This window comes from Atractosteus spatula, chromosome 10 (assembly GCF_055471065.1).
Source record: "Atractosteus spatula isolate fAtrSpa1 chromosome 10, fAtrSpa1.hap1, whole genome shotgun sequence".
Classification (NCBI taxonomy): Eukaryota; Metazoa; Chordata; class Actinopteri; order Semionotiformes; family Lepisosteidae; genus Atractosteus; species Atractosteus spatula.
The window spans coordinates 8921558-8932672 of record NC_142715.1 but is presented as its reverse complement, the minus strand read 5'-3'; the positions used below and the strand labels follow the sequence as shown (position 1 = coordinate 8932672).

Here is an 11115-nt window from a genome sequence, read left to right as displayed (position 1 = left end):
GTGTGTATCTTCTCTGGCATAAAGCTTGGAAGAGTGTGTATTTGGCTTCCTCAAAGTCTTGTTGTTGTGTACAGATTTTGTGGAAGTGTAGGAGTTGTGATTTTACCAGTCCTTTTAAAGTATGTTTTGGGTGGAAGCTATCCTTGTGCAGTAAGCCGTGTGAATGTGTCTTTGAAAAATACCTTGATGTCCAGTTTGTCTGTGTTGTTGAAGGAAGAAACCTTGTATGTGGTGGTGTCTAGGAAGTCTATCAGGCTACCATGCTTGGTGTATTTGAGTTTAATGGACCTGTGGTGTGTGTTGAGGCTGTTAATGATTTCTTGTAAGGCTTGATATGTGCTGCCTATATGTTTATTTTTTATTTCTTTGCCCTGGGATGGACTGGTGTCCTTTCCAGGGTGTAGCCTGCCATGTGTCTATTTCTTGCCACGTTTTAAAGTAGAGTTACAATCTTACTATTTTTTCAGTTTTAAATTGACATTTACAAATGTATATTGAAGCAGCTACCCACCTGAACTAAACTATCTCAGCATGTGTAGTCTGCAAAGGAACAAGTAATAGGTTTATTCCATACTGAAAAGAGAAGAGAGAAAACTCAATGTTTCGGCTGTGAAGCCTTCTTCAGGTGTGAGAAAGACAGGGCAGATTACAAAGATTAAATAGCACAGAAGAACAAAAGCTGGGAGAGGGGAGGAGGCAGGAGCAGCAGAGAGGCCACTCAGGAAGTGCAAAATGGAGAGAGGTGAAGAAAGGTGTGAAGTCAAAACCTGCAAGAGAATAGAGAAGATTATTTTAAAATAAATCAGTCATTGAGAGATCCTGGCTATTTGAGGTGAAAAGCAAAACTATGCGCTTGGAGAAATCTTTAACCTTCCCAGCCCTAATATGTTCTCTGAAGTGTTCTCCTGGTCTCCTTTCGGTTTCCCAAATGTAGATAGCTGGGCATTTTTTGCAAGAGATACAGTAAATGAGATAGAGGATGTTGTCAGGGTTATCCGGAATTGTCCTGTGATGCCCTGAATGTCGGTAGATATGTATTTGCAAGTGATGCAGCGAGTGCTATTGCAGGGGAAGGTGCTGAGTGTGAGGGAGCTGTGAACAAGAAGCTTATGTGGTGGTCAGCGATAAGAGATGATTGGGCAGTCGGAAAAAAGAGTACCAATGGAGGGATCGTCCTGTAAAATGTAGTCATTGTTAATGATGGTCCTGGGGATAGAAATTGGGTTAGGGTGGTAGGGAAGCACCGAGGGAATGCAGTTGTGAGACTGGGAGTTCCTGATTGAGTTGATGATCCGAGGGCTGTTTTTGGCCCGGGAGTAGAATAAAGCGACACCTTTCATCAAACTTTTTGACAGGTACCACGCCCCCTTTTTCAGCCAATGGGAGGCCGCCATGGGCAGATGTCCTGCCCCCTTATCGGCCAATGGTGCAATGTTATGGGTGGATGTCCCGCCCCCTCCAGAGCCAATGGTGTGTCATAATGAGTGTTGTTGTCCCGCCTTCCACCCCGAGCAGCCCCAGGCCTCAGGGTCCAAATGCCCACCACCGCATCCCCTTCGATTTATAAATAAGTGTGTGAAAGCGCGTATTAGCGATGAGGGATGGAAGGTGATAATGTCTGCTGCAGGTTTGAATGCAATCTATTATAACCCTAGGGAATCGGCGGTGTGGGAAGTCTGGTGAGGGCCGCGAGTTTCCAGGATGTGAGCACACACACACACACACTGACTGACTGACTGAGTAAAGTGTCACAGAAAGAACTCGCAGGACAAATAGCATGTGAAATGTGAACCACTTTATTTCATCAGTAGGTTTTAAATTACAGAAACATCCCAGTATACACTTTTAAACTTTTCACACACATTACAGACTACTGCTTGCAATCGCCAATTAAATGTTGGTGCAGAAAATTAGTTGTAGCTATCGCCCCAACATTGTTCAGAAACTCAGCAGCATCTGAAAAAGCATTCATAACGCCCTTTCTCTCGCCATTTCTATAGCCGTGAACACCGAACTGGGCGACCCTAACAGAGCAAATAAATTAGCCTGAGTGATCAGAGGGACGGTGTTACCACAGGTTCTATGTAAAATACGTTGTATTTTGGAATACACACCGCTGAATCCGCCAGGCTTCAGTTTCTGATCTGAAAACATCAGAATCGCAGTAATTTCACTCATGTTCTTTACATGCACATCTATCTCTTTAACAAATTCAAGGACATTAGTATTCAGTTAATTGATTTTCATTTCAAGCTTTGCAGAAAGAATAGTGTAAAGCACTTTATGTAAGAATTCTTACGTATACATTCGAAATTTTTCATTCTTCTCACGATGGCACACCTGTGTCTGTAAAACAGAGTGAAAGCTCTATTCACATTGCGAGTATTTCACAGCCCTGGTTTTACATAGATCTTTTTTCTTTTCTGTAAAAATATGTATAAATAAGTATAAAATAAGTTTTGCAACGCACCAAAAGTCACGTGTAGTATTTTTCCATCTACCTTTACAAGTAAGGACCGTACATACTCATATGGCGAGCGGTCGTCAATTATTTTTCTCAGCAAGTGCTTTATACTCCGCTCAGTATCATCTGTAAAAGTATAGGCACCCAGGCCACTGGCGATGTACAGAACAGCCGATAAAATTCGGGCTAAACTGAGACACTTATAAATTTCTAATGCAGCAAACAACACATCTTTGTACTGTAACATGACCAGGGGAAGGGTCATTCATAACAGGTATTTTCGGAATGACCTACTTAAAATACTAGATATGGACCTTAGCAAAATGGCTGCCAAAAAGAATCAGCTGACCGGTACATGGAAAGGGTCTACCCTGAGAAACAATGAGACACAGCTGAGCCGCATCAGGAACCGAAATATAAGTGCCCCGGAGGCAGTGAACAGGGCGGAAGCCGATAAGGTGAATGCGGTTTGGAGGAAAAGAGAGGAAAGAGGTGTATGTTAAAGATCGGGCTAAAGAATAACGGACTACTGAAAGGAGAAAAGGTTTATGGTTTTTGGATTACGGACACTGGATAAGGATACATCGCGGATTGGCTTTATTACGGACTTTTGGAACTCGAATCGGATCAGGATTAAGGGAACGGATTACGGACTGTATTTGGAAGATAGTTGGAGGAAGAAAAGCCACGAAACTCAGGAAAGAAAAGTGTGGTGTGAGTACTACTTTCATTTACATAAACTTTCCCCCAGAGACACCACAGTATCCATCCGCGCACCCGACAACTAGGCATGTGTGACCCCGTTGACCTGGATGATTAATCAAACGGGCCGCGCATTCATCAACCACAACCCCCTTTAAACAATGGTTGAAGGTGCAACATACCACCGACTTTACAATCTGATCCATAGCATCGGGCTCATTAGAGCCATCGTTAGCTAAACTAGGTTGAACATCATCATTAATCACATTTTGGTGAACACACATGAACAGACACGAAACATTCAAGCTTGATGGTAGTTTGAAGATTGATGCATCGACCTCTTCGTTATTCTATTAAAGGAAAAAAGAAAAGGAAGGCTTAACAAAATAAATAGGCATGCTTTTTACCTAAAATATTTACAATTGTAATGCCTCTTTTGTGTTAGAGTTTTTCGTTTGCTTCGAACTTGCTGTGGTTTAATATTTACCATTTGTAGCAACTCTTCATCAGTCGTTGACGGACCCCCAACACCTGAATCACTGTCAGAGTTCACATGACAGCCACTGTCACACACCACTGAGTGCTGGGTCAGCTTTTGCTAAAAAGAAGACAAAGTGTTGAAAACGAAATACGCTAAACGCAGATTGAAAATACAATTCCACTATCAGAATAAATATTTTAGCAACCTACTTCTTCAGTTTGCATAGCAGAGGAATCCGATGATTCACTACTCAAAGAAGCCATCTTCGCAGCAGTCAATGTCGGGGCCTGACAGCTCAGGTGTCACACTTCAAAACCGGCAAGTCGGCTAATTTAAGCATAAACTCCAAATGCCTACATAGCTCAAGACATTTTTCAAATGGTTGTGATGTTTTAGAACGCCCCACCATATCCCCCCGCCCCAAAATCACACGTGTTTTATCGAGAGTGAAAAGTAATCACGTTGAATTAAAATATGTAACCTTATTTCAATGACAAATTCTCAACAACTTTTCAAAAGTTTGAAATGATTTTCCATGTACCGTGAACGTAAAGTCTTTAAACCTTAAAAATATTAACATGCAACCCAAGCCTCAAATGATGTGTGTTTCTCTAGAAAAGAAATTACATTGAATCAAAAAATGTAAAACTTAATTTATCTTTTGAGAAGAGCGTTGTAGGGCAGGTCTTTATATTTTAGTGGATAGGTCATAAAAGTGTTAAAATAATTGAATAAGACACATTTAGCAGCGATAAATTATAAGCACGAGCAAAAATTGATATTTATAACGCTTATAGATTTTAACAATATAACAGACTTTACTAAAATGTTTACTTTTAAATTAAATATTACATCACAACATGTCCACACCCAGGCACCTGCCATTAAAGGTTATGGGATGTAGAGATACAGTATATAAGGTTCATGATGAGAATAAAAAACGCTCATGCTAATACACAAGCACATGTGTCTCACCAAAGCTGACAAATAAAAAGCCAAAAAGCCGCACTGCACGTGTGAACAGGAGAATGACCAAGTGAGCGAAGATAGGGTGCCTCCTGCAATTAAAGGCTTACAGCACCTGGTATTCCCAGGCAGTCTCCCATCCAAGTACTAACCAGACCCATCCCTGTTTAGCTTCCGAGATCAGACGAAATCAGGCGTGCTCAAGGGGGTGTGGCCGGAAGCGAGAGCAAGGCTCGCTGGCACCCTTCTTATAAAGAGGACATCTCCGTCACCTCTTTTACGACGCTGCTTTTTTTCCCTTGCGTTTTTCTCTTCTTCCCACTTTCTCTCTCTTCACTGCCTTCGTCCCCGCTCTATTTCACTTCAGCCTTTCACTCTTGCTTCCTTCCAATGAGGACGGAGCTGCGGGAGAAAGGGCGCTATAGAGGATCGCTGTGGAGAGCTGCTGCTGTGCTTTGACATCTGAGCTCTGTGGAAAACGATCTCAATACAATTCTGAAAAACGCGACTCCCCGAACGCCAGCCGAACAAGTCTCCACAGCCGAAGCGCTGTGTCTCTTTTCAGCTGGCGATAAACCTTTCCTCGATCCTTTGCGGAATTGTAAAACTGTTCATGCTCAGAATAAAAATGGCTCACGCTAATACACAAGCACCCGTGTCTCGCCAAAGGTGACAAATAAACAGACGGACAAGCCGCACTGCACGTATGAACAGGGGAATGAGCGAGCGAGCGGGGATAGGGCGCCCCCTGTGCTTAAAAGCTTACAGCACCTGGTATTCCCAGGCGGTCTCCCATCCAAGTACTAACCAATCCCATCCCTGTTTAGCTTCCGAGATCAGGCGTGCTCAAGGGGGTGTGGCCAGAAGCAAGAGCAAGGCTCGCTGGCACCCTTCTTATAGAGAGGACAGCTCCGTCACCTCTTTTACGACGCTGCTTTTTTTCCCTTGCGTTTTTCTCTTCTTCCCACGTTCTCTCTCTTCACTGCCTTCGTCCCCGCTCTATTTCACTTCAGCTTTTCACTTGTAGCGGCAATGGTTGTTAATAAGACAGAATTAAGTGTTGCTGTGCTTTTTCTAATGAGGCCCCATCTCTCTGTTCATCTCTGTGGTGTAGCCACAGAGAAACTATTCATGCAGGCTGATTTAAAGATGTTTTCTTTTGATAAGGGACAGCTCCCAAATGGGGATGCACTTAGCTAAGCCTAGCTATCATGATCAATGGTCATCCATTGGCGCCTATCTGTCTAGGGTGTGCCAGATGGACATCTGGACTGCATTCCTAAGTGTCAGGAGTAAGTGACTCACATCTCACCTTGATCAACCAATCAGGGACTGGTAGGGCCGAGTAACCCACGTGGGACTCTGATGCCCATGGAACTTTCAGCCAATGAACGAGCTGAAGTTCCTCCAGGTAAAAACAGGCAACACAGAGGGCTTGAGAGACTATTTCCTGGACTTTTCTAAAGGGAATTCAAAGAAGAATTCCAGGGCAGGACGGCCCAGGAGCAAAAGGCTCCCAAGGGCAGGACATTCTCGCAGCGCGCCTCCTGACCATCCTAAGACTCAGCCCGGACAACCACGGAACGGCCAGTGTGTCCGAGTGCCAGAACTTTCCTTTGTTCTAAGAGTCTAGAGCGGAGGTTGCCAGAGAGTAACCAGAGGATCCACCTGAGGTAAGCACCAGCAGCAAGCCTTGTGAACAGGTCGGAACTGTGGACAGCTGAATCACTATTCAGAACTAGCGCTTCATCAGGAATGAACCTGTCCTCTTCCTGACTTGCTGGGACCCACAGTCATCTTTTCTCCTGTGCACAAACTTTGCTAGTTAAAGCCAACACTAACTAGCCGGTCATCGATCATCTGCAGCACAGCACAGCCTGGTACGGAGCCAGAGAGCCCGCAGGAGATCTGAATCCCCAGAGATTGGATGAGTATTCAACTTCAATGCATTACAGCTTGAGAATTCAATTGTTATCCCAACCAGTTGATATCAATTTAATTCCTAAGAGTTATGTACTTGTTTTCAGTATCTAATGTAGAAGTTATAACCAAGTTCACTTTATGAAACGATCTAAATGAATGATATACTGAACGTATGTCCTCTTGATATATGTAACTCTTTGTAACTGATTGTATATATACCTTTTGTATTCTGATAACCCTCTCGATAAGATCTGTTAGGTGTATATGCATATTTTATGTATTAATAAATGTATCCTCGTGTATTAGTACCCGTGTGTGTGTGCGTTGTTTGAGTTATATCGCATGGTTGGATTCTAAGGCCATCAAAAGAATCATTTTGTGATTTACGGCTACAATTAATAAATGTCCCCGTACATGCCCAAACCCTACAGAACTGGTGCCTTCAGAGAGCATACTACATTTATTGGCGTCCCTGGACGGGCTATGGTAAGACTGAAATGAGTCAACCAAGCGGAATAATTCAATATAAAACACCGCGGGTTTCATACGCGACAATACAGTGTGCTGAAAGCCGAAAGGAAAAAAGTTCCCCTTGCTCTTTAAGCAGTGCTTGATTGTTTTGTGATCTTTTGCGATCTACTGGGTTGATTGCATACTTGATCTTGTGGTTTTCTGTGGTAGAACTGTGATTTCGTACTTAAAAGTAATACTCTTTAAGTTTAACGATGGTTGCTAAAAGGTCTGAATTCAAGTCGCTATTAAGCACTCTCTCTAGCAGTGACAGGTCTGACCACGATCTCCGTCATATCTCCGTCAGCGGAGAAGCTAGGAGAATAAACCTCCATTCTCTGAGAGAGCTAGCGAAGGACATGGAGAGATTTGACCCTGCAGTGTCAGAGAATAATATCGAGAGTTATATTCAAGACCTCAGGTATACCCTGCAGTACCTGCCAAACGCTACAGAACAGGAAAAAGTGTTTCTGGTCAGGAAAACTAGCAGCAGAGCTGTACATGAGTGGATGGCTAGGCAGATGAAAAAAGTCTGTGATGACTTTGAAGAGCTGTGTCAAGCACTTATCAGAATACAGTGCGTTTATTGACCCGACTGCCGCGATAGCCGCCGCCCTTAACATTAAGCACGAGAGAGCAGAATCCCCTCGCGAATATTACGAGAGACTTAGATGAACTTATTTTGCAGGGCGAAATGATGAGGGTTGTGAAGAGAACACACATTTCAAGGGTTTATTCATTGCGAATCTCCACCCGTCAGTCAGAAAGATGATCTTAATGCATACAGATGCACAGACCATGAAAATGACTGATATTAAGAGATTCGTGCAGAAAGCCTGGGAGTATGATGTCCAAAGTCGCTCTGAGCAAAAAGCTGTTAAAGCGACTGTGTTCGCCGTCAGAGCCAGCAGGGTTAATTCCCCCCTGCTTGAAGGAGCACAGGCTCCTGAGCTGGCTAAGCCCCGTTCCAAAGCAGGCACACAGGACCACACCCAGCGTCCTAAGTTCCATGAGAACACCGGGGAAGAGAAAGGGCTAGATAAAGCTGAACAAAAGGATTCAGTAGCCGCCCGCCTGGCCAGGCTTGAACAAGTTTTATTAGGACAGAGACAACCGCTCCCCAAGGCTGCCGGAAGCGTGAATGAGCTGATACTCTCCACTGGAGGAGGTGGAGACCCGCCCCCTCTCCCTCCCTCAGTCTATCTGATTGAATGGAAGGGTTCCTGCCTGGATGAGGTCAGCCACTCCCAAGCGAGTGCTGACTCCACCCCTGAAGTCACAGAGCAGGCAGTAAAACAGAGAGGAAAAGCAGGAAGCTTTTACCTCAAGGCTGCCATGGGAGATGTCTTACACAGTGAGACATTGATTGACACTGAGGTTGAAAGGTGTTTGATGTCATACAGCAAGCTCAAACGGGTAGAAAAAGAAAAGGGCATGCGACTCAGAGAGGAACCTTTGGTGGATCACCAGAAAGGCAAGGTGTGGAAACAGGTCAAGGCTCCTAAGCCTTCTGTACAGAAGGAAGGGGGGCCAAGAGGCAGACTGTGCTCACACAGTGCCCACCGAACACAGAAGCCTATGTGGAGATTCCTTCTGTTCCCTCTGGACAAGAAATAAAAATATTTTCTTGTTCCTCGGATATACAGGGAAGTCATGTCCCAGCTGAGGTCACAACAGCCTCCATGCCACAGAAGCGGTGCTCCAAGCAGCCGCCTGATCCACCAGGTAAAGCACACCCCTTTTACATCCCTACAGAGGAGCAGATCTCCCCACCTGGCGATGAAAAGGAGCTTTCCCTGTGCACCCTGGCACCCAAGAGGGGTCAGGACCACCACCCTGCAGTGGTGGAAGGGATCCAGATGGCAGGAGAGCAGGTTGGTGATGTAGCCCTCACCCTTAGCCCTGAGAGGTCCTCTATTAGTGAGGATCTGCTTGAGCAGCTGTCACGGGGCCACCGCCAGGTGCCCCTGGTGCAACATTCACAGGTTAGAGAGGAGGTCCAGCTGGACGCTGAGACTACTGCGCTGTGGACACACCTGATCCCAGATGCCGATTCCCTCTGCTGTGACCCAGGGAACCTGCAGTCAGGTAACATTATTTCTCACAACTACCAGATAGTGAGTGAGACTGACCTGATTGTTCCTGCCTCAACGGCAGGGTTTCCAACACACCCAGTCCCCTGGAAGGGACAGGGAATGAAAGCCGAGCCGGTTTTCTTACAGCCACCAGCTCAGTCTGTCAGTCTGAGTCTGACCAACAGTGGTTCAGCCAGACTGGAGCTGGATGGTCAAGCCACCCACCTGTTAGTGCAGAACACGGCAAAGGGGGGTGTCAGAATCCCCGCCCGCACTGACATGGGCCTGGTGGGTGATAGTGAGTTCAAAGACAGTGAACTAGCTATCCCACTGCTGGAGCAGCTCCCTGAACCCCTAGCGAGGGAAGGGGGGAGCGAGCAGGTGCCCTACACCCACGCCCAGCGATCGATTGTAAACATGCCGATAGAGGGATTCCTCAATCAGGAAGTTTGCAGGGTAGACCTGAACAGTGAGACTGGGGTAACAATTCCAGATCACTCAGGTGCTCCAGATGATCACTCAGCCGAGGGTCAGGCATGCTCCACTGCTGCACCACCCCCTGCAGGGTTCCTAGAGCACAGGCATGAACAAATCGAAAAAGCAGATGCCCTGGAAATGGAGGAGGAGCATCAACAGCTGCGTCAGATCTCCCCAGATTTCCAGGATGTTGGTGCCCACGATGCCACATGGCATACTGAGAAAGACACCATGTACATGCTGCGCCAGCTTAGAAAGGCGACAGTCACTCAGAAGGAGATGACTGAGATCAGCCACCCTAAAAGACTTTTAGGAGGACTGATCGCTGCTGCCACTGTTGTGCGTTTGCTATTTTTGGTAGGTTTGTTTGCTACTGGCACTCTCACCCTGACTGCCCCAAGAAGGCAGGTGTCAGAGATGCCAGAGGGTAGTGACAGACTGTATCAACAGCAGCAAAAGTTGGAAAGCTTAGGGAAAACCCTACAGGCAACTTCCTATGCAACAGGGTTAAACCTTATCCCCCAACCAGTGGACATGATTGCCGGTGTTATACAGTGGGTTTATGTTTGTGTGCAACAGGCCAGAATGTTGACACAAGACCTGTTAAGGGAGTTCAGTGCCACTGTAGCCAGTCTAGCCATGGCACAATTCCCAACCCACTTGATTCCACTCTTCTCAGTAGAGGAGTATGTGACATTAACCACCCCATCGCTCATGGCTCACCCAGAAGGCAATCCAAGATTGAATTTGGTTCCAAATCTTGAGATGGGTATGGCTACCAAAGCTATCCATTGGCTGTGTCTAAATGATTCACCAATGAAGGGTGTAAAGCTACTAACGAACAGAGGGAGGTTAATGAACCCCATGAAGAGCAAGTGGGAAGTAAATGGCTGGTCAGCACACCACACTTAACTGTCACTATGACTTGTGACAGGCATGATACAGCTACCGCAATGCAGCTACTTAACCAACAGTTTCCTGCAAGTTCCCAAGGAGGCCATAGTACAGCATGGTAACTTAACACTGTACGGTCTGGAACCAGACAACATAAGACCAAACTGGAGGTCGTGGATGCCTTCAGGTGCCACACTATTGAATTGGATAGAAATCCAAGAAACACTACGCCCTGAAGAGGTACAGGTAGTTAGTTTGCTTTAATGGAACAAACCTCCAACCCACCCTGGCAGGTGCCCAACACAGGTGTCGTGGTTTATCAGGGGGGCTGGGAACAGGAACTGTTGTTATTGTAACACTACTGCCGGGTAGCTGGGTCATGACTGACAGTGTACTCTGAATGCTGTACTCTTACATCAAGATGTACTCCGGGTAGCATGAATGAGTCAAAGGTAGCATGTCAAAAGAAAGGAAGTTACTTCTTCCCAAATATCTGCCTACAGAGGTATCAGATATTGACAGTGAACTTCCTGATGTGTAATGCCTAGACTGAGATGATGTCTCCTACCGTGTTTATACATACTCCAGATTTTATTCATCCTGTTTGTTCCCAATGCTGGTTC

The 11115-nt window shown here is 45.6% G+C and overlaps 1 pseudogene; it reads right to left on the bottom strand.

Annotated features, from left to right (window-relative positions):
* Positions 1 to 4716: 4716 nt before the first annotated feature.
* Positions 4717 to 4835, bottom strand: LOC148824789 (5S ribosomal RNA; annotated as a pseudogene).
* Positions 4836 to 11115: the final 6280 nt, after the last annotated feature.